The sequence below is a fragment of the Bactrocera dorsalis genome, chromosome 2 (assembly GCF_023373825.1).
Source record: "Bactrocera dorsalis isolate Fly_Bdor chromosome 2, ASM2337382v1, whole genome shotgun sequence".
NCBI classification, from domain to species: Eukaryota; Metazoa; Arthropoda; class Insecta; order Diptera; family Tephritidae; genus Bactrocera; species Bactrocera dorsalis.
In genome coordinates this window covers 103,848,122-103,872,426 of record NC_064304.1, presented here as the reverse complement: position 1 = coordinate 103,872,426, position 24,305 = coordinate 103,848,122, and the positions used below count along the sequence as shown (strand labels likewise).

Sequence of the window (24,305 nt, the reverse complement as noted above, 5' to 3'; positions counted from 1 at the left end):
AACAATGGTTTTTTGATTCCAACGAATCTCCACCAATTGCCTAGATTTTTCCAACATTTCCTGAATTTCTTAACCTTCTCGTCACAGAGCTAACCGCTATAAGTGTTAAATTGCCTTCATCAACCTTATTATCTATCAGCCATTATTCAACAATATCAACTTCGCCTCCAAACATGGAAGAAATAGAGACCGCTTTTAAACAACTTAAGCCAGGAAAAGCGTCAGATGGTGACATGTTACCTTCCAAAATCCTTAAATCTGATCCTGTGGTCTCCGCACGCTATTTCATTCCTCTTTTCGAAGCAATTTGGAGCGAAGAACAACTACCGAACGAATGCTTTAATGACATACTCGTGAAGGTTCTCAAAAAGTAGATGTATCCATATGTAAAGACAGTAGATCCACATTGTTCAGTATTCACTCACCAAATTACTTCTAAACCAAGTTCATACTGAGAGTTTTTAGTTTCCAACCAAGAGTTTCCAGCTAATGGAAAAAAGCAACGAACTACTTATAGAGCTAACAATCAAATGTAGGTGATTTGGCTGACTAGAGCACTTCGCAAAGCCACTGATAAGGTGTGCAGAGCTGCTCTCTAGTGGAACCCACAAAAGTCTTGGAATTTCGGGCGTTCGAACACTTCATGAACATGTACCATGTGCTAGATGACGACTTGAGTGATTCTCATACTAGTTCATTGCAACTCGCAGATCTCGGAATGATTTCAACGCTTTAGAAATATGTAAATATATATAATATATTAAGTTAAGGACGGCGTAAACTTTCCTGTTGAAAGCGTTTTGTTGTCGAAAATGTTCTCTGAACCTATGTTAAGCATTTTTTAAACAGCTATATATTGAATAGTCGAAAAAGTCTTTTCGTATATTGTCAATAGATGCCGTTGCAGTCGTGCATCTACAGTGCTATCAATCACATTGTATCATCCCACATAGTGTTAGAAAGGTAAGATTTTAAGCTTCATTTAATCAAAAAATAATTAAATTCGTTACTATTTATGAAGAGAATAATAGTTGAATATACAAGAATTCAATACTAATTTATTTAGACTTACCTTTTTATGTGGACATAAGCCAATATACAAAAATCATAGAAATAACCTGAAATATAGAAAACAGGAAATTTTTCTTAGGGAACGGGTTTTATAAACGCAATGAAAATTATGTACTATTATGTATAACATATACGATTATCACAGTATGAAACAATTTTGAAACCAAAAGCCTAATTCACTTAAATATATTTCACATATTTTCATATTAAGTAGAGTATATTAAGCCATAATGTTCTTGTATGTAGGTCTCATGAGCTGTCCGTCAGTATACACCCGAAACCGTCACTCAACTTTTGAGATATCGCTCAAAAATTTCTGCACACATTCTTCGCATCCCAAGAAGCTGCTCATTTATCGGAACTGCCGGTATCGGACCACTATAGCTGCCATAAGAACGGACCTATCCAAATCCAGTTCTTGTAAGAAAAACCTTTTTATTTGACAAGATATATTCAAGGAATTCGGCAGAGCTTGTTGTCCAAAGCAGTGCTTTGATTTCTGAAGAAATTATTCAGATCGGATAACTATAGTATATACCTGCCATATAAACTAAACGATTCAAAATAAGATCTTTAATAAAAAATGTCTTTATTCGACAAGTTATCTTCGCGAAATTTGGTATGGATTATGGAACAAAACCACCTTTTAAGGCAGACATAAAATTGAAGAAAATCGAGCAACGAATACGCCTACTGCCGATATATATTAATCCAAGCAGACTACTTTGCTTTGCATGTAAACATAAAATATTAACATTAGTAAAGATATATAGAAATTATGCTTTTTCTAACCGCTCGTACCGACTGCGAGAAGCTCTTAGGTTGACTTTATATCGAAGGCATGGGAGAATATATTTAACAATATAATTATATAATGAGTAGATAAAATCGTCTCTCTGCATAGATACATATGATGAGCAAAGTAACTGACTAGCATGTTTGATACATATATTTATATTTCCATACACATTGGGTGGTGACTACGTTATTAAGAGTATGGTGAAACATGGCGTATGAGTAATATACAGCGAACAGGCGAAACTTCAAATTTTTCCATATTTACATACATATATGACGAGAAAAGCATTTGACATTATGAAAACTTTAAGCTGAACTGAATTGTATGGATGAAAAAAATTCAAAATTAACAGTTTTTTTTTTTAATTTAAAAGCCATTTGGTGAAAACATTCATTAATTCACAATTACCCCTTCATATTATTTTCCGTTGGAATATTAAATATTCTAGGAAATATGATTTTCCATAATTAACCAATTAATTAAAAGCAGTTTAAAATTTAATTTAGAAATGTTGCTGGTTTTATGCTTCGTAATAAAATATAATCCTTTGTTTAATATTGTAAAGGTTTATCTATTATATTATTAGATATAAATAGGCATCGTAACAGGTCAACTCACAATTACACATACAAGCAAACTAATTAAATTTATAAATTTTCAATGGCTTTTTATTGAGAGTTTCTAGGGGACACCATTGTTTTTAATAAAGTCAAAACATTTTTTGTATTGAAAAAATTTATTATTATTTACAGCATAAATATAAATAAAATGAGCGTTAAATCAAACAGTTTGTATGGCAGCTGCATGCAGTAGTGGTCCGATATGAACCATATGTTTGAATATTTTAGCGCTCTCTTAGATAATAACTCATTTCAAATTTCGTTTTGTGAATATCTTGTCAAATGAAATAGTTTGCCATACAAGTATTTGATTTTGATCGGTCAGCTTGTAAGGCAGCTATATGCTTTAATGGTCCGATCTGATCAATTTCCTCGCAGATTGCATTGTAGCTTTAGAAATTAAATCATACAAAATTTCATGAAGATATCTTGTAAAATGAAACAATTTTCCACACAAGCACTTGATTCTAATGGGTACGTTTGTATGGCAGCTATATGCTATAGTCATCTGATCTGAGCAATAAGAAAGGCGCTATCTTGAAACAGAAATTTGTACCGAGTTTCGTGAAAACCTTCCATCAAAAGTTTTCCATATAACCATTTGATTTTGATCGGTCAGTTTGTATGTCAACTATACGCTATAGTGATCTGATATCAATGGTTTTGGCAGACTTGGAGCTTCTAGGGGAGGAAAGTACATGTACAAAATTTCAACATAATAACTCAAACAAGGCCAAGTTAAACTAAAATAATTCAAATGATAACTTACTGACACAGTTTGACATTCAGTTTGGTAATACTTTTGTATGTAATTGCAGATACCATGAGTTACTTCCCTAAGTCACTTAGGGAATTATTTCATATAATGGCTTATCGAACAATTCACTATATTTATTTCATTGCAAACACATAGTTACTAAACTGTCAATTTAGTGGCATTGAATTTGACATATTGGAAATTATACATTAATCGATTAGTTATATATAGCTGTTGTGAAGATGCAATAGCTACGCTTAATATGTTTCGAAATCATCGGCAAGTGCCAACTATCCGACGGAATCTGGGTCTGTATATAATTTATTCTATTAGTCTCATACCATGCTATAAATGGCATACTGTCAGCTTGAGTTTTTATTAAAAGTAGTGTATTTTTTAAAAGTAGTGATTAAAGGTGAGCAATACCACTATTCAGAAATAGGATTCGATTCAACCAAAATCAAAAATGTCGTTAATTCCAATGTTTCGGTAAAGAAGAAGCTTACTTCCATACATGGCACTTCTAAAGTTCTCAGTCACCGCTAAGATGACGAATTAATAAATATATTTTCGTATAAAAATCGTCGCGCAATTTTAATTGATGTAATTAAGTCGTGTGTACAAAATGGCACATTCTTTGATTAGAAAGGTTCGACAATTCTTTTCTGAAATTACCGTTAATTACTACTATATATTTTTCATAGCCTTAAGGTGCTTTTATGAAATCAATCAAGCTTGTTTAATTAAAAACTACTTAGACTAATTACTTATGTGGTAGAGTATGAAGTGGTGTATGTGTGGCTGTATACATTAGGGTTGTCAACAAATGTAAAAAAATAATATTTTTAGCAGAATTTAATATTTTTCTTTCAATAAGCAGGTATGTAGCATATTCTACGAGCCAAAAGTATGTCAGACTTTTTCAGAGAGGTACTAGTTACTAACTACTTAAAAAAAGATTAGTTGAAATTTTGTTCTCAGGCATAATTTTTACGGATTTTTTCACGATCTCACTGCCTTAATGGAAAAATATTAATTGACGAATGTAATTGCTTTCTCATTCTGTGCCATATTTCGAATAAACAGTTTACGAATGCACTGAAGCTATGCTACAAACAAACAAAAGTTTGTATGACAGCTATAGGCTATAGAGATTCGTTCTGAATAGTTTCTACGTATATTATATAGATGTCTTGCACAATAATCCACGCCATATTTGAAAGAGATATCTCGTCAAATAAAAAAGTTTTCCATACAAAAACCAAATTTAAGCTTTCAGTTTGTATGACAGCTTTATGCTATGGTGGTACGATCTGAATAATTTCTGCGCAGATTATATCGTGAAGATATCTTGACAAATAAAAAAGTTTTCCATACAACCACTTGATTCTGATCATTCAGTTTGCATGACAGCTATGTGCTATGGTGAACCGATATCTTCGGTTCCAATAAATCAGTAGACACTTTAGCGAAAAAAAGATGTTTGCCAAATTTCAGAGCAATATCTCAAGAACTAAGGGATGTTGCCTGTAAAAAAAAATATGTTTATGAGATTTTGATGAACCACCCTAACGTGTGTATATGTAACATATGTATGTACGTATATGCCCATACATAAGTACTTTTCATGTATAACTCAATAACTCGCCATGTGCTTGGACTTTGCACTAAATAATATTTGCCCTTACACACCCAACACATACACACACACATAGACACTTGTGCACACTTTATTAAGCATTTATTTGTGCATTTAAGTGATAGGTGAATAACAATGTTGAATTGATTTCCACAATGACGCTTAGTGGCTAACAAGTTTGTTTATGTTTTTTTTTTGTAATATTTTTTTTTTTAATTTGTTATTATTCTAAACTTTTTGTTATTGCAAGCAAATAAGTGCAATAATGCCGTTGGTTATTAGGAAAATTGCATGTAAAAGTTGCTGCTCTTTAATGGCGTGCAATTAGCTGTGGAGATACGGAACTGCAGATTACAGGGTGTAACAAGCAGAGGAGCGGAGTGCGAAATTCCTCTGACCAGACTTAGATGACTGTCAAAGGTTTTCAAGGTACGAGGGTTAATTATTGAGAGTATTACATCAACATATGTGGTTTGTCATACCATATTTGTAGTAGTTGTTGTTGTTTCTGTTATAACCACCCATTAACAACCCGTTTGTGGTAATAAAAATTAGTACAGTATAACTTTTTCTGTAAATTTCAAGCAATAAAAATCGTAATAAGCTTTCTCAAGGCTTTGAACAAATAATAACGGATAATAAAGTTGTTGTTGCAGTAGAAAAAATAACCTTTTAACAAAGCAAATATAATATTTTATAGACTCATTTGCGAAATAACACATTTGCGGCTAATTAATGACCCTAACCGTAAGGCTGGCAGCTTTGCCAATAGGAGCTAGCACAACACACACACACATACAGGCTCTATCACATGTGTGTGCTTGCTAAGCGCGCATCCGTACGAGCTTTTATGCATGTCTGCATATGTTGTAAGCGTATTTCCGTTGCAGACATTAAGTAAATGAGACGAAAAACAAAGCAATTGCAAGAGCAGCCCATGCAAAATGTGGAAAAAATATTAATTGAAACTAGAAAAAAACTCCGCTACAAAAAAAAAACGCTTTAAAATATTCGCAGTCATAACACATTGACCTGGTTCTGCTGCTTCTGCTTTGGAAGTCATCAACTCATCGCGCTTTAATTTTTTAATTATTTTTTAAATGCATACATGCACATATATACACAATATTTTACATGTGAGTATAAATCATGATTGCTGGGGAATTCAACAAGCAGAAATGCTAATATAAAGTAAACGAGCTTTGCTTGTGCTTTAAGGCGTGCATGCGAGTTAGGGTGACGCGTAAATTACGGAAAGTAAAAATTGACAGCAATCTACATATATGGAAGTTCACATAAAGAGGGACGCGGGTACTGTCCAAAGATCTTGACAACTTTCTCTCTCTCACTCTACCCGTCCAAAAGGAAGTAACAAACATAGAGAAGACCTGTGAAGCGCTACTGAATAAATACGGAAAATGCGGAGGGGAGAGAGGGAACTTAACAGGCAATTTGTACATACATATAGCTCAGATCATATGGAATTCAAGATAGATTGTGACAAAAATATATGAATAAAACGCAAAATATTTAATAATCCATCAGTATTTATTTTTTCGCCTTCAAACCCACCAGATGTAATACGCTCATGACAACGATTTTTTCCTATCCTCAAAACACTTTTCAAAAGCCCTTTTTGGAATGGCCCTCAGCTGCTTCAGTTTTTGTTTTGTCTTACCTCCTCGATCGACTAAAAAGGAACTTCACGCAGCGGCAACTTCAGTTTGGGGAACAAGAAAATTCAAATGCAGCCATATCTGCTGAATGCGGTGATTGATCGATGGTACACATTGTGTTTTTTGGCTTTAAATTCGGTCACAACCGCACTATTTTTGGAAAAAAAGTCAGCTTTATTGGGGCGTGTCGGCAAGAAGGCGTTTTCATAGCCAAAATATCAACCAAAATCAATCGAACGGACACGCGAGAGATGTCGAGTTCATATCGTTCACTTTTTTAATATTTTCATAAGTGGAAGAGGTCGACGGTCGTCTGGAACGAGGCATGTCTTCAACGGTCTCTCTCGACCATCTTTGAAGGCTTTGTAACACCCGCAGGTTTAGGTTTTGCCAAAACTGAATCACCCTAAGTCTTTTCCAACTTTCGCAACGATGCCGCACACAAAATATGGTTAGAAATAAAAAATTCGAGACAAATTCACTCTTCGATATTTTTATCCATTGTAGACAGTTCTACCATCTCAGAAAAATATACTTTTGGAAATATTATTTACCCGGAGAATTTAAATAATAATCAAATTACTTTTTTTCACAATGTATGTATGAGCAAATGCGAGATAACTAAGCAGATATGGCCTGAAATGTTAGAATCGTTAAACTGGAGGACTATCCTAATATTATATAAATATATAACGATGCATACAAAGTCAATATCGATTACTTTTAATTTTTGCAAATAATAATATTAATTTTCCTTACTCGTAAATTATAAAATGAGGTTTTATATATACATACATATATCGTTTTTTTGTTTTTGTATAAACAAGTGTAATGCTCACTCAAGACGGTTTTCGGCTGCTATAGAAGACACAGAGACAGATAATTAGAAAGACAGTGAAGGTAACGTCGAAAGAATGAGATATATTGGAAAAAACAAAGTGTGAAAGAAAGATGTGAAGAGCTTTAATAGATAAAATTTATATACAGCGAAATAGCACACTTGTTGATGCAAATAATTGAGGAAAAATTTCCCTTTTTAAATAAACATCACAGCCTCCCCCACGTGCGAAAATCCACTTATAAAGTTTATCGAACAATTGTAAGAAAGTGTAAGGTTGGTTCATTATGATTAAAATTAATGAAGAATTTGGCTTAAACATATCCAGCGGGTTTGTCAGAAGACGCCTCAGTAACGCTCAATATTATGGATGTAGCAGCCGAAAAAACCGTTTTTAACAAAGAATTTTAAAGCGTGGCTAACGTTCTCTAAGACACATGGAGGGAGTCTAAAGATTTTTGGAAAATAGTATTAGGGAGCTATGAAACAAAGTAAATCGCCACTTTGGTAAAACTTTTGTTTAGAGTTCGAAAGGTCAATCCCTAAACCCAAGATACACAAACAAACAAAACGGTAAAACATGGTCGAGGGTACGTTTTCAGGTTATGGAGTGGTCAAATTTAATGATGCAATAGATCAGTAAATCCTAATCAATGCCTGTAATATGCAGCGAGGTCAGTAAAAAATTGGTTATCTAACGAAAATATTGATGTATTAATAAGGCCAGCGTAAATCACCGATCTGTAACTGATAGAAAACCTCTGGTATAATGTAAATTAAATATAGGGCAAAAATAATCAAAAATTTCGATGATCGTTGGGCTGGTGGAAAGCTTAACTCGCAGTTGTCATGCTGTCTTGGGATCATACAGCAATGTATTAACATGGTAATTAGTAATACAACAACTTTTTTTAGATTCTTTCGGTGTGCGGTCGAAATCGGCGAACGTTGAACAAAAAAGAAATTTTCCCAACGAAACTAAATGGATTTAATTTAGTGTTTGTGTTTTTTTAAATAACATCTAAAGAGGTTTCTTAAAATAAAAACACATTTTGACATAAAAATGGCAAGAAACTGGTTTCAAACAAAATTTCTATTAAAATTCTAGAAAAGGTTATATTCACTTGCAACTCAGAAATAACGCGTAATTTTTTTTTTAATAAATAAATAAAAATAGCGTGAATATACAGATTTAAATATACTTTAATAATTATTATAATCGGCGATTGGGTTTTTTATTGCTTGATAACGTAGCCCTTCTCCAGAAGAACCTTCGAAAAGAGTTATCTGGCGCTGAGCAAGATTTTTTTAATAAATTAAACATTTTCCAAATCATTTCTTTATAACGGGTGATTTTTTGAGGTTAGGATTTTCATGCATTAGTATTTGACAGATCACGTGGGATTTCAGACATGGTGTCAAAGAGAAAGATGCTCAGTATGCTTTGACATTCATCATGAATAGACTTACTAACGAGCAACGCTTGCAAATCATTGAATTTTATTACCAAAACCAGTGTTCGGTTCGAAATGTGTTTCGCGCGCGTGTTTTGTTCAGCGATGAGGCTCATTTCTGGTTGAATGGCTGCGTAAATAAGCAAAATTGCCGCATTTGGGGTGAAGAGCAACCAGAAGCCGTTCAAGAAACTGCCCATGCATCCCGAAAAATGCACTGTTTTGGTGTGGGTTTGTACGCTGGTGGAATCATTGGACCGTATTTTTTCAAAGATGCTGTTGGACGCAACGTTACGGTGAATGGCGATCGCTATCGTTCGATGCTAACAAACTTTTTGTTGCCAAAAATGGAAGAACTGAACTTGGTTGACATGTGGTTTCAACAAGATGGCGCTACATGCCACACAGCTCGCGATTCTATGGCCATTTTGAGGGAAAACTTCGGACAACAATTCATCTCAAGAAATGGACCCGTAAGTTGGCCACCAAGATCATGCGATTTAACGCCTTTAGACTATTTTTTGTGGGGCTACGTCAAGTCTAAAGTCTACAGAAATAAGCCAGCAACTATTCCAGCTTTGGAAGACAACATTTCCGAAGAAATTCGGGCTATTCCGGCCGAAATGCTCGAAAAAGTTGCCCAAAATTGGACTTTCCGAATGGACCACCTAAGACGCAGCCGCGGTCAACATTTAAATGAAATCTTCAAAAAGTAAATGTCATGAACCAATCTAACGTTTCAAATAAAGAACCGATGAGATTTTGCAAATTTTATGCGTTTTTTTTTTAAAAAAAGTTATCAAGCTCTTAAAAAATCACCCTTTATAACGAGAAGTAATCGCTTAACATTTTTCATATTCGACCCGTCTTATGTCTAATGTCCACGATGACCATGCAAACGGTTTCACTGAACTTAGCGAATGCCGTAGAAGAAAAAATAAAAAAAAAACACAATAACACCAACAGACGGTACAAATTGATAAGCAGTTTCACCTTCCGTACCAACCATGAGTGTTCTGTTTTCGAATTCTACACATTTAAACTCGACCGACCACTTCAAAATTTGCTGACTTCCGCTGAGTCGGCATAATGTTGAGCGACAGAACGCTAGCGACAAAAAATATGGCAGTAGAACAACAAAAAGCTTGGCAAATAAAAAATGTTGATGAGTAAAAAACAAACAGTACCGTTATAACAGCAAAGCAAAATCAATGAAATAACTGGAAAAGAGCAAATATTTCAAATTGTTAAGTAAAGTTGGTGATCGGCAAATATAATCATAATTGCGTCGTATTTATTCGTAAATATTGTTGTTGTAATTAACGGTAGATACTCCGACACGTTATTCTAGTATTTCAGGTTTAACAACGCAATGAAACATTTTGTTGAAAAATTGTTTCATTTTATTGACAAAGGTTATGTTTTACGGGTAAGACGGTAAAAGACCCTGGAATCTGAAATATTTAGTATTGAGATTTGAATGATGAACATCTTAATTTTAGAAAATTTATTGAAAATGAAATAAAACAATGATGGCACTATCATTATGGGTTGCACGAAATTCACCATGAATTTTGAGGTTGAGTCCCTACTGCAGATCGTGCGAGGGTTCCAGCTGCTTTGGAACTTTCTGCAGATACTATTTTGTAAGACTTTTGTATTTCAGCGTTCGAATGGTGCCCGAGCTACTGTATACCGTTATTGAAAGGCTTGTTTTAGGGTAAAAATGAGCTTCAATTTTTAAAACAATGGCTAGTAGTTCCCTACCCATTATTGTTTGATATCGTTTCGAGAGTTACTCGAGACAAAAAGACAACGCAAAAAAATCAGTGACTCTGGTATTGTGCACAGTCAATTTTCTGACTTATGATTGATAAACAAGGTTCGAAAATATTTCGATGCTATTTAACATTTTCGAACCGATCGAAAAGTAATGTCAGTTGAAGACTTAGATTTTGCAGGCCAAAGTTTTCAAGAACTACAAAGTTAGAGCAACGTTTCATGTAGAGATTCCTGTTATTAAAAATACTCTCCATTAAGTTCGATTCACTTTTGCATGTTTTAAAAACCAATTGTCCACGAAATTTTGTTACTCTGCTTTAGGAAACTCCAAAACATGCGTTCTGCACGCATCAACCGTCTCATCGGGTATCGAAAAACTTTTTCTCTTAATTTATTTTTTACGTATGAGAATAAAAAGAAGTCATTCCGTACTATGTAAGTCACAACTAGACGATATACTATATATCTCAACTAATCGATTGAGTGTTCAAAAATGCAGTTGATTCAGTCGATTATGAGAGCTCGCATGATATCCGCCTTTAGTGGTTGGTTTTCCAGATTTCTTTAAAGACAACTGGCAAACAAATGGTTGTACACCAAACAGAATTTAATGTTTTGCGTTAATATAGTGGTAAGGTTTCGAGATGTCCAGTTTCCCCCCAAAAAAACAACCACGCGTTTGCTTAGAAGTGATAGGTTGATATGGGATTTTAGCCAAGATTACAAATCTTTACGTCCACAGGAGTTCGTGATGATTTTTGGAGAACAAAACTTATGGTATTATTAGTCAGTGTGAGTATATCGATGACTGCTCTACTTGAAATTAGTCTATCATACATATAAAGATATTTATACGCGTCTAATATTCAGTTGATTCCTGCAGAAATAAAAAGATTTGAAAGCAGTATTATATAGACTAGAAATTCAAAGTCATCATTTAAGCACAAATTTATTTCTATTTTTCATTTATAACTAATTTTCAGCGAAATTAGCTCCCCACCTATAAGCCGTCGCTAAGCAAAACTTTTTGCTTTCAAATTCATTGACCGAAGACCAAAGGCAAAGTCGGCGAAAATCAATTATTCATCAGCTCCAGCTGCTGACTCATAAACTGTGTCTAATGCGAACTTATTTCAAACGATACACACTTACATACATACAAACATTTTAAGATTGCCCTGCTCATTGATTCGCATCTTTAACACGCCACTCACTTTGCATAATATTTGGCACAGATTTGGCAAATAAGGCAAAAAGGTCATTGAAATTTAATGAATTAATATTGCGGCGCCGCGGGGTAAACATATTTCCATTGGGTGTTTCTTTGAAGGACTTACTGTTGTAGTAAAAAGAAGTTAGCAGGCTTCGACTTGATTCTCTTGTTATTTTAGTACCTCTTGAATTGGTTTCGATCTCTCAGGAAGTTGAAAAATTCGGTTATTGAAGTAAAACTAAAATCCTGGTTCTACGGAAGACGTTTACTTGAACAACCTGTGGAAAGTCTTTTAGGAAAACAGTTTCGGTTCAAATAATTATCGTTACATTAGTGAAAAATGGGCAAATAATCTCAATTCGTTTTGGATATACTAACACATATAATATGTTTCCAAAATGCTTCGGACTTACCAAGCAAACATTACATAATTCGAATTTTCAAAGCTTTTACAGCAGGTATCTGCTCAGTCAGATATTCAATGGAATCATGGCTACGGAATCATTGAAGATATTGCAGAAGTGTTTCAGGTAGTCTATAGTACTTAATCACGAGCACGAGTATTTGAGTGGCACAAAGCATTCAGTTAAGGTCGTGAGTTTATCGAAAACTTGCCTCGGCAATGACTCAAAAATGTCGAGAAAACAGTATTTGAAATTAGTTGTGATGACATCACAGAGATAGCACATAATCTCAGCAGCTCTTCTGAATTGACTCTACATGCTTCGATAAATGTTTTGAGCAAGTTTGTCAATGCCAAACTCGCCAAAAGCCTGAGTCTTTTGCTAAAACAATGTCGAGTAGAGGTCGTAAAAAAATGCTTTACAACGTAAGTAGTTGAAGGCCCTGCATTCATGAAAATCATCAGTACTGGTAACCAGTCACAGGTTTATGAATATGATGTTGTAAAGGTCCAACTGTCTAGCGAATAGCGTTCCGGAGCCGAAAAAATGCAACTTTCTGAAAGCGCTGAAGGCCACCACAGCCGAGACTTATAGATTTGTATGGAATGTTTATATCAGGAGCCTATTTTGAAGGCGATAATAAAGATTTATTTCAAAGCCTTTTAATGTAAAAAAATTTAGGTTTTTTGTGCGCCGGGGTCAAATATTTTCATATAGTATAATCAGGCGAATTTATTTTGAGAACTTATGAGTGTGGAAAACCGCCTGAAATAACGCTTTCAAAAACTTCTCACCTAACATTATGTCCGTACTCTAGGTTTAGTGACGGGAAGCCAAAAATCTTTTACTAAAATATCTAGTCTTTCTTCCCGCTGCCTTGAGTTCATTAGTATTAAGCTTTGAAGGTTATGAGCTTTCTACGCCAATCGCAAAGAAACTGAAGTCTGCATTTGGAAAGGCGTTCTTAGAATCACTTCAGGGTTTTCTGGATAACAAAGTTTGCCTGACGACCATGTAATGCTGTTTAAAAGCATAAAATTGTAGTCGATAGTTTCCACTAGATACTTGGCAAAATATTTGTACCAATTTGTAGTAAGCGCCTGGAAATAATCAAAAGGCTAATGGATTTCATGTTCTCTCCCAACGAACAAAGACCAAACTCTCTAAGTCACTCATTATCCCCATCGTACTATATGGTGCAGAGGCATGGATGATGATAACATCTGATGAGTCGACGTTACGAGTTTTTGAGAGCAAGGTTCTGCAGAAGTTTATGGCTAGCAACGGCAAATATCGCATTCGATGAAACGATGAGCTGTACGAGTTATACGACGACAATGATTATGTTCAGCGAATTAGGAGACAACGGCTACGGTGGCTTGGTCATGTTGTCCGAATGGATAAAAACACCCCAGCTCTAAGAGTATTCGACGCAGTATCCGCCGCGGGAAGCAGAGGAAGAAGAAGGCCTCCACTCCGTTGGAAAGACCAGGTGGAGAAGGACCTGGACATACTTGGAAAGTCCAATTGGCGCCAAGCAGCGAAAAAGAATAATGACCGGAGCGCTGTTATAAACTCGGCTATAACCGCGTAAGCAGTGTTTTCGCCAATAAAAAAAGAAAAACAGATTTTATGAGACGCTTATTGGCGCCAGAAGCTAACGCGGTGAATTGCTTGCCAATTGACTGCGAAAGGTTGACAGATCTTAGACGTAATTACTTTATGTTGTAACAACAATGATCGCACCCGTATAATATATGTGGATAACCGACTCCGCACGAAGTCGAATATGCGCAAAATTTAGACGAAATATTTGAAGACAGAGAAGCTCAGAGTCAGAGTAAAGTACTTGTATCAAGGCTTCAATATAACAAAAGCCAGCGTGACGAGCTGAATCAATTAAGTCTTGTCTTCTGTCAGCCTGTATATACGTCCTACTCAGTTTTTAAGGTCGATCTGAAAATTTCCACACGTTCATTTCTCTCCAATGAGCTGATCATTTATCGAAACCTATACTGGCTCGTTATGAGATATAGCTATCATATAATTTGGCCGATCAAATTCAAATCCTTGTATGGAAAACTTTTTGATATGATGAGATATCTTCACGAAAATTCACGTGAATATTTGTTCAAGACAACATTACATATAATATTCGAAGAAATTCTTCAGGAAAGACTGCTGGAATGTATAGCTGCCATACAAACACAAAATTTGTTATGATAACGTGAAAACGGTGCAATCTCCGAAGAAATTGTTCAGATCTCAGAAGGGATGACTATAGCATATTTCGGCCAAACTAATTGAACGATCAAAATCAAGTTCCTACAAGGAATATTTTGCATGCATGTTGCAGAATACAATTTCTGGGGACTCGTAAGATTACTGATTTCATCGAGGTGGCTTTCTATGGCACACAGTCCTTGGAAAAATCATTTTTTTTAGATGTGAACTCGGTAATTGTGTTATTATTCGTTACTACAAAGACAATTAGATACGGCATTGATAGAAATACGTCAGCCGACTGTTATTTTTATATTCTTGTAACCTATTGTTTTAAGATGTTCTTACTCATCGACGTGAAGCGAACACTGTCTTAACATTTCGGGCACTTTAAGCAACCGCTGAGCATGCTTTTTGTTGGAATGAAGTTAAAAAGCCTCGTAGAAGTGTCAACACTAATCCGGCTATAAGCGACAATAAGATAAAATATAAAAAACATTTGCGAGAATAAACTGTTAATAATCGACTTTACACGTGTCTATCCCACCCTTATTTGTTTAAATAATTTTAATGGTCTTAAATGTTTTTATTTACAGACAATTCATCATAAATTGCTCACTCGCGTTCAAGCGGCACTTTGACAATTGGCAAAAATTCCCATATAATTTTAGCAAATATTTAACTTAAAATACATCTATATGCCTACATACGCACATGCATATGTGTGTACGTGCGCACATGAACGGCGACATTTTTATGTCGCAACATAAACGCTGATTCTCAGACCAAATCTAAGATGTACTTGTGGATTTGCGCACACTTTAGATAATTGTGCGCATAAAAATCATACATTTGTCTGGCTGGCTGGCTGTCTGTCTGCATGAGTGTTTGTGTGTGTGTGACGCTGTTGTGAAAAATCGCCATTATGCGAAATTTAAATGTGCGAATGTGTCTTCAGGGCCTTTTCGTCAGAATTTTTCAATGTTTCGGTGAGCCGTTGACTAGCAGCTAGCTGCCAGCTGCCTTTAGGCCATATTGTTGTTGCTTTTTTCGTGTTTCTGCACTTTTCGTCAGCGGCATTCAGCGTTATTGAGGTGTAATTTTTTTGTGTAGCCAGTGCGTGGCGCGCGCATGGAAATAGTTTTATGTGCAAATTCGCGAATTTCAAATAAAATATTCTATGCAAACATACATATGTATGTAGTTAGGCAGGTGTATGTATATGCTTATATTTATGCATATGTATATTTGTATTAAACTAAATGAAAGTGATTTTAGCTTGCGATTTTTTGCGTTTGCGCCACTTGAGTGCCTGCCCCAAGCGTATTATACTCGTATTCGCTCGGCACACAGCAAGTACATGTGTTATGCGCACTTTTGAAAGTAAATATTATTTATATGTGCATGTATGTATGTGTATGACTACATATTAAACATGTGTATTTCGAAATTGTAGATTTTTAAATACTGAATAGGGCAGCGTAACGAGCTGAGTCGGTTTAGCCAAGTCCGTATTTTTGGCCGTATATCTGTATGTACGCGTGTTAGTTGCTCAGTTTTTCAGATATCCGTCTGAAATTGTGCAAACGTCCATTTATTGACAAACTGTTGTGCATTTATCGAAATCGACGATTTTGGATGACTATTGGTTGACAAGTCATCGTATGGAAAACGCTTTGATTAGCAAAGATATCTTCATGTAATTCGACAAACATTATTACTCTCCACAACGATATAATTTTCGAAAAAATTATGCAGTTCGCTTCACTATAGCACACAGCTGCCATACAAACTACACGACTAAAATCAAATGCTCATATGAAAGACTTTTTACTCGACGAGATATCTTCAAATTCGGCGGTTGCCCATGGCAACGGAGTAATCTCCAAAAAAAATGTCCCGACCAGACCATTATGACATATAGCTGCTATACAAACTGAACGGTCAACATTAAGCTAAACATCATTTAAAACCTTTTTATGCTAAAAAAAATGCATTTGTGAGCGGCACCATTGGTTCGGTGGAGCCGAAATAAACGCTTTTCTTGTTTTTATTTCAATAATCGCTCGATTTCGAGCTCTTAGTACGAGTATATATTTTATATTTGAATTTCTATAAATTTTTGTATATTTCTTGGATGAATATTTTCTTCTAATGACAGGAGGTATTTCGTCTTGTCCTCATTCATAACCAGACTCTTCGCTTTCTTATCCCGACTGGAAAACAACAAAGCTAACGGCGCGGTTGTTGTGACCGATGATATCGATAGCATCGGCGTACATCAGCCATCCGTAAACTCTTTTAGAAGTTAGCACCTTCTCTATTTAGCTACGCAGCTCGTATTATTTTCGACAACAATAGATTTAAATAGTCACACGATAGGGAGTCTCCTTGTCTAAAACCACGTTTGGTATCTAACTGCCCGGAGTGGTCTTTCCCAACCTTGATGGAGCTTTTGGTATTGCTCAAAGTCAGTTTACATAGCTGTATTAGTTTTGCGGCTATACCAAGTTTTAATATGGGCGAAGAGGTGCTATGAGTAGAACTTTTTTTCAGATCGATAGTAGCATGTTCCAGATCTAAAGCCACAGTGATCAAGTTTAATCAGTTTGTTGACGATGGCCTTCAGTCTTTCACACATTACGCTCGATATGACTTTAGATTATTTAGTTTATCCCACTTTGTAGAGTCCTTCTTTTTGTGGAATGTCCAGCGTACACTTAAGTTCCAATCGTCGAACATGCTTTCAGCCGATCATACCATGCAAAGAAGCAGATGCATGCACCTTGCCGCTTCTTTGTCGCCGTATTTGAAAAGCACGAGCAGTAATCCATTGGCTGTTACTGCTGTTTTGTTCTTTAGGCAAGTAATTTATGTTCCAAACGCATCATAGTCGGGCAGTGGAACATCTATTATATCGTCATCGATTGGGAAATGGGGTTCGTTAACTCCAGATGTTACATTTTCAGTGCTCTTGAGCAGGCTGGTGAAGTGTTTTTTCTATAATTTTAGTATTCACTGAACATCAGTCACTGGATCACTACTTTGAGTGTTGCAAGATTATGCTCCCGTCTTGAAAACTTCATTTAGTCTCCGCATCTTTTCTCGAGCTTTCCCGCTGTTGGCCAGTTCCTTAAGCTCTTTATACTCACGCATTTCGGAATCTTTCTCTTTTTGTTGCATATGCGACTTGCTTTCCGTTCCAACACTCGGTATCTATCCAACTCCGCTCGTGTGTAAATGAATATCTATATAAGAAAAAACTCCCTCGAATAATGTATTTCATATTTTCGCACCTCCGTACAGCTTTAAGTTGCTCAACTACTTCACAAAAATATCAATTTCTTAATTGCAGCACTATGTAGCTGACCTAAGCTAACTTATGACTTAAGCACACACACATACACACGTGTAATTGAAGCATACGCGCATGCCTAATTGTGTGAGCGTCGCTGATTGGGAAATATCCATGAATCAGTGCAATGGAAGCGTTAAAAATTATATAGTGCGCTGTATGCATGTGCATGTATGTTTGTATAATATATATATGTACATACGCATGTGTGTGCTTGCTTTATTATAGTTTAAGTTTTTTAAATATTTGCTTGCCATGTGTCAATACCATTCATGCACTCAACAAAAGGCAATGCTAAATATTTTGCACGCTCAGTGCACAAATAGTATACGAACAACAACAGCAGCAACAGCAACCACTAAACTTGATGCAAATACTATAAAAAAGGTAAAAACATAAAAGTTGCGGAAAAAATCCCAAAAACTCCACATCTCGTCGCATGATGTCTCGTCTTGACCTTGAAATGCTTTCCATTCGCAGCGACAATGAGCTAAACGTTCGAATGCTCGCACATACATACACCCATACCTACATCTATGCATACACCCATACATACAAAGGTGTGTATGTGCGTTTGTTCGTGCGAATGTGGCGGCTTTTGTTGCGGGATTTAACGCCTTTATTAAGGCGGCGACGCGGACGCACGCAAGCACAAAGCGCAAACGCACAAACCGAGATGTAACTGCGAAGATGTACGTATGTATGTGCGTGTGTATATGTATGTTTGCATGCAAATATGTATTTATTATAAAGTATATCTTCACATTACTTGAAAAGCGCTTGAACTTACCTGTGGCTTTTCGGCATGGAAGAACAGCCAGTCACTCTGCTACGGTTTCAGTTTCGGATTACGAACAGTTAACTTTCAATTTTTACGCCACACTTCCTACCGTACACTTTGCAACACACAACAATTATTATCGTATATACGTATGTATGTATGTATGTGACCGCAGAATGCTGCCTTTGCAGAATTAAAAGGCAAAACGAGAATTGCGGAAAATATGAGCAATCGCCAAAGGCGTTGCGTAGCGGTGTGATGAATAAAAACGTAAACAACAAATAAAAGTTGTTTAATCACAATGCCGTTTATACTTTTGGCAGTCCAATGTTTATTGTGGTTTATGACCTAAAAAAAATAGAGTTTTTAATTTAATTTTAATTTTATTAATTATTCTATTTATAAATTTTATTTAATTTTATTACATAATTATTCAGATTTTGTAAATTAAATTTAAAATTCTGAAAAGTCATGAAACTATTATATTAAGAAGTTTAAAATCATAAATAAAATAAAAATAAAAAATTAAAAATTTTTAATTTAAAAAATTATTTAATTTTATTAATTATTTAATTGAAAGTTTTTATTAGATTCTAAAATTTAAAACACTCATGTTACAAAATTGGGCTTTTAAAGTTAAAATTTTTTATTAATTTATATTAATCATATAATTAATGCTTTTTGTTTAACTTCAAAATTTGAAAATATTATTAAAAAATTGTGATTTTAAAATGAAAAATATAATTTTTTTTTATTTTATTTCATTAACTAAATAACTGTTTTTTTTTTAAATCAAAATTTTTTAAAACTCGAAAAAGTTATATAACAATTATATTAAAAGATTGTGATTTTAAAATAAAATAAATAAATAATTTTTATTTAATTTTATTAATTATTTTATTTTTTTATTCAAATTTAAAATTAAAAAAATATGTTTCAATTATACATTATAAAATTGTAATTTTAAAGTTTATTTAATTATACTAATTATTTAATTAATTTTTTTTTTAATTTTAAAACTTAAGAAAGGTATGTTATTATTATATTAAGGTTTGATTTTCAGATAAAAAAGAATAATAACAATAACTTTTTATGTAATTATATTAACTATTTAACTAATAATTTTTATTAAATTTTAAAATTTGAAAAAAAAAAATGAAAAAATATATTAAAAATTAAAAAAAAAAATTAATTAAATTTAAAAATTAAAAAAAATATAATTTTTTATGTAACTGCAATTTTTTATCTTATTTTAAAATTTGGAAAACTTATGTTATAATTATATTGCAAGAATGTGGCTTTAAAGTTAAAAAAGATAAATTTTTATTTAGTTGCATTAATTATTTTAGTATAATTTTAAAGTTAGAAAACATTTAATTATGACAATTATGATTTAAAAATTAAAAAAATTAAAGTTTTAATTAATAATTAATTATAATATTTTTTTTAAATTAAATTAACAACAGTTTTCTAAACAAATATATTTAATTTAATAATTAGTAATTAATTTAATCTAATTATTAAATTTTAAAATAAATCATATCATAAATCAATCATAAAAAAATTCAAAAGTAAAATTCAAAATAAAAAATTTCAAAAAATTATTTTTTAAATAATGCAGTGTTTTCAAACTATTAAAAGAATAAATATTTTTATATATAAAATTATATAATAATTTTTAGTTAATTTAATTTAACTTATTTTAATACTACAATTTATGTATTATAATTAAAGTTTTAGGTTAAAAACACTTTTTAAATGCTTTTTTTTTCTTAATTTTCAGCGCTTTTATTTTGTTAATTTATTCGGAATTTTTTGGTTTAATCAATATTAGTTATAATAAGTTTATTTAATAATTTATTAAGCTTTATTTTATTTTATTTTATTTTTTTGTAATTATAATTTTTTTCCCGTCTTTATCTATTCAATTATTATTAATTATAATAAAATTAAGAATTTTTGAGTTAATTTTATTTTATTTTATTATTATTTTTTAATTTTTTCTTTTTTTTTAATTTTTTTAAACATTATTAACTCACTCACTTATTTATTAACTCACTATCTTGTATTTTGTTGTCATATACGCATAATTTTTATTAGCAGCTATTAATGTTTTTATGAAAATTTTATTTATTTATTTTCAGTGCATTTATTTTCTTAATTATTTTCCGAAATATGGCGCTTTAATTAATTTTAATTATAATAAATTTAATAAATTAATTTTATTTATAATTGAATTAATTAATTAATTAATTTTAATTATAATAAATTTATTTAAATAAATAATTTAGTTAAATTTACTTTATTCCATTTTTTGGTAATTTTTATAATTTTTTCCGAAGTTGATATTATCTATAATTAATTAAATAATTTTTATAATTTTATTTTTGCATAGTTTTAATGTTTTTTAAATTTTTTTATTTTTATTTTTATTTTTTAAATTTCTTTCGACTCAATATCTTGCATTTTGTTTTCATAATTTTTATTAGCAACTATTATTTTTTATTGAGAAATCTACATTTTTTTAAATCAAAAATTATTAATTTTTTTCCGAATTATTGCTAATTTATGAAAAGTTTCTAATTTATATTTTTAATTATTTTTTTTTTTATTTTCAAGAAAAATTTTTATTAATTATTATTATTAATTAATTTTCTCCAAATTTTTGCTGTTTCATATAGCTGTTATAGTTTTTTTGTTGTTGTTTTAAAATTTTTTCATTAACTAAATATTTATAAAGAAAAAAATACATTTTGTTAATATTTTTTTCTTGGAATTTTTCTTGGTTTATTTCCATTTTACATTTAACATTGTTGTTGCTTTAAATTTTCCTTCAAATTTTGACGTTTTTCTTTTAGAAGTTTACCTTTAAATGAACTCTCTATTTCACGAAATCACGCTGACTTGCGCTTAAATCTTATGTATAAACAAGCACATACAAACATATGTACGTATGTACGTGTGCAGGTGCTTTCCAAATATGTATGCGCACTGCTGGCTCAAAGAATCGTATCAGCGAATAAACACGTCCGACTCGTTTTCAAACTGTTGCAATAATAGTGGCATCAACAAAGTGTGTACACACAGCTATATACACATAAACACAATAAATTGTATATGCATGTATGTGTGTATGGAAAACACCCAGAAGCATGAAATGAAAATGCGTCAGCTTGTTAGCAAAAGCGAAATATAAGCGTCGTTATGGCCAGCGTGTTGCGCCAAACTTTGCCAGCTATGAATTGTTGCAATAAATTGTATACACTTGCCACTTGTTTGCCGAAACAAAAACAAAACATATAAATTCTAATTCACAACAATAAAAAAAAGCAATTCTCATACAATTTCGATTGCTTTGCACTTGCACCGTCGCTTTTTGCCGAGTTAAGTTGGAAAACGCGCGTGTTTCTGAACCGCTGTTCGATCGCAGACTGATCGCAATGCCTGAACGCTGAGCTCAGCACAGTAAAATTTACAAACTTGGCCAGTTCCAAAAGCAGAGACGCTGCTCGCATTGCTATTGTTGTTTTGTGTATTTTTTTTTTTGCTTTCCTCAGTTTCAGCGCAAGTCGCGTCGCCCATGTAAGCTGCGATCTTTTATATTTTCTTGGCTAATAGGCAGCTTGGCCATGCATGCGCTCGGTCTACACCAACACCAGCGAGCGTGTTGAAAACAAAAGATCGCCTTCAACTATTTTAAAGCGGCGGCATCGTCACGCGTGCAAAGTGCTTTTCTCGATGCTGCTCTCAAAACCAGTTTGATTCTATAATACACTGTGAATGTAAATGAATACAGCTTTGGGTTGTTCTTGTAGGCAACTTGCGATCAGCGCTTTTTCCTTAAAAGCTCTCATTGAGGTTTGAAACTTTAATATGAATAGTACTTTGTGCGCGCGGTTGCTGCCTTCGCTTAAGCATGACTTCAATTCAACGAGTGCACCATAAGCTACGAATTCTCAAGCTTGATTGATGAAAGTGCTGGCTTATATTAAGACCGGAGTGAAGCTGCGTAAAAATTTTCTTCATGGAGAGTTATGAAGATTAAAGATCGTTAACTATTCAAACTCACTGTCATGGATCTGCAACCACCGCAAAAACTCAAAAGGAATGAGTTCCAAGTTTAAAAAATTTAGAAGAATTAACTTAGCCTTAAATTATGGAGCCAGGTTAGGCTTCAATGTACAATAGTCGGTAACTTGTTGTTTTTGGACTTTTATTTCTGCCTCTAATGGCACTGCCAGTGATAAAGTTCACTTTTGAGCTTCAAACGTCGCACGACGTTGTCATTATCCAAAAGGCCTTTGAATCTATCTATCAAGCAGTCAATAAGATTTTCCATTTATTTGGTTTTGAAAGCTCATACTTTTTCTAAAAGTAGCCAACTGAATTGAAATCCATCCAATAAGTCCATAGTAAAGCGCGTCTTCAAGTCTTCGCCGATTGTAACCAACAGAGGAATGTACACTGAGACCTTGTGGTATTTTTCGTAAGTTCTCACACAGAAATTTTCGCGTTTTGTTTGTCGACCTGAAATTCTTGGTTTCCTTCGTCAACTTTCGGTTCTGCCGCTATTTATTTTCGTGTCTGAATATCCCCCTCTGAATCCGCCGCTGATTGATCGTCTGTTCCGGGTCTTAAGCATAAATCTAAGGATCATAGCCTGTAATAATACGTTTCATAATATACTATTGGTCCGAAGGTATCGTTTTCAGACGTTGACGCAATGCTAGTTTTCGAAAAAAAATTGTGATTTTGGAATCAATCACTTTCACTTTTCTTGGGCCCAAAAGATCATTCAAAATGGTTTCTACCGATCCTTCCGATATTCTAACGTTGCCAGTAAGATCTCTGACTGTTAATCGTCGATACTCGAGCATCACTTCCTTTATTTTATTGACGTGTTGATCATCAGTTGATGCTGATGGCTGATGGCTGTCCTGAACGTGGTCAACGTTCTCGACCCTTTTTGAGTAATTTGTACCAATCACAAACCCTTGCTCGTGACAATCAAATTATCACCGAAGACCTTTTCCAACATTCTGAACGTTTCGGCACCAAAAATTTAACGGAACTTCTTTGTTGAATGATTTCACTCATGGCAAAATTTGCCGAATGCACTTGATGTACTACAGAAAAGCAAGCGTATACTAAACACAAATGATTATTTTGATGTGACGTTTGGCACAGTTGTCACTGGCAGTCTTACCAACCTAAAAAAATGGCTTTCGATGAATGGGTTCTCGAAATTTAAATTGAAAAGTCTTACTACTTTTTGGCCACGGGTGTATTTATATTGGCGCAACCACCAAAGTCACTTATTTTAATAATACCACGAACGCCTGAACTAAGTGTGAAGCCAATTGACTACCACCATTTCAATATATGTAGATATGTATATACATTTGAGCCGTTAAACTCACCTTGACACTTGCCAATCCTGCGCGGCAACAACATCAAAGAGCCTGAATGGAGGAGCAAGACGGTAGAAATTAGGTTAACGCAATCGCTTAGCGCATTACACACACACACACATGCACACAAACGCACATGGGGAGACATACAATAAATAACTGGCAAACATTTTTATTAAAATCAGCTATAAATAACAAAAGAACTCGCTTATTGCAATTTTCTGCAAACGTGACGGTTTTGTTTTTGTTGTAGACTAAAAAAACCAACAACGAGAGGGACAG

General features: G+C 33.6%; 1 protein-coding gene across 3 annotated transcripts in view; it reads right to left on the bottom strand.

Annotated features, from left to right (window-relative positions):
- The window catches only part of LOC105222998 (ABC transporter G family member 20), a 143,078-nt gene extending 120,939 nt beyond the window's left edge, over positions 1-22,139 (bottom strand). Inside the window, exons 1-3 of one of the 3 annotated variants that reach the window (XM_049449336.1) lie at positions 21,479-22,139; positions 18,622-18,960; positions 1,073-1,118 (exon numbers count right to left, since the gene is read on the bottom strand). The gene's annotated coding sequence lies outside the window, so the exon portion shown is untranslated. The remainder of the gene's footprint in view (positions 1-1,072; positions 1,119-18,621; positions 18,961-21,478) is intronic. The other 2 variants (XM_049449337.1, XM_049449338.1) reach the window with 2 other exon arrangements.
- Between the last annotated feature and the right edge of the window lie 2,166 nt (positions 22,140-24,305).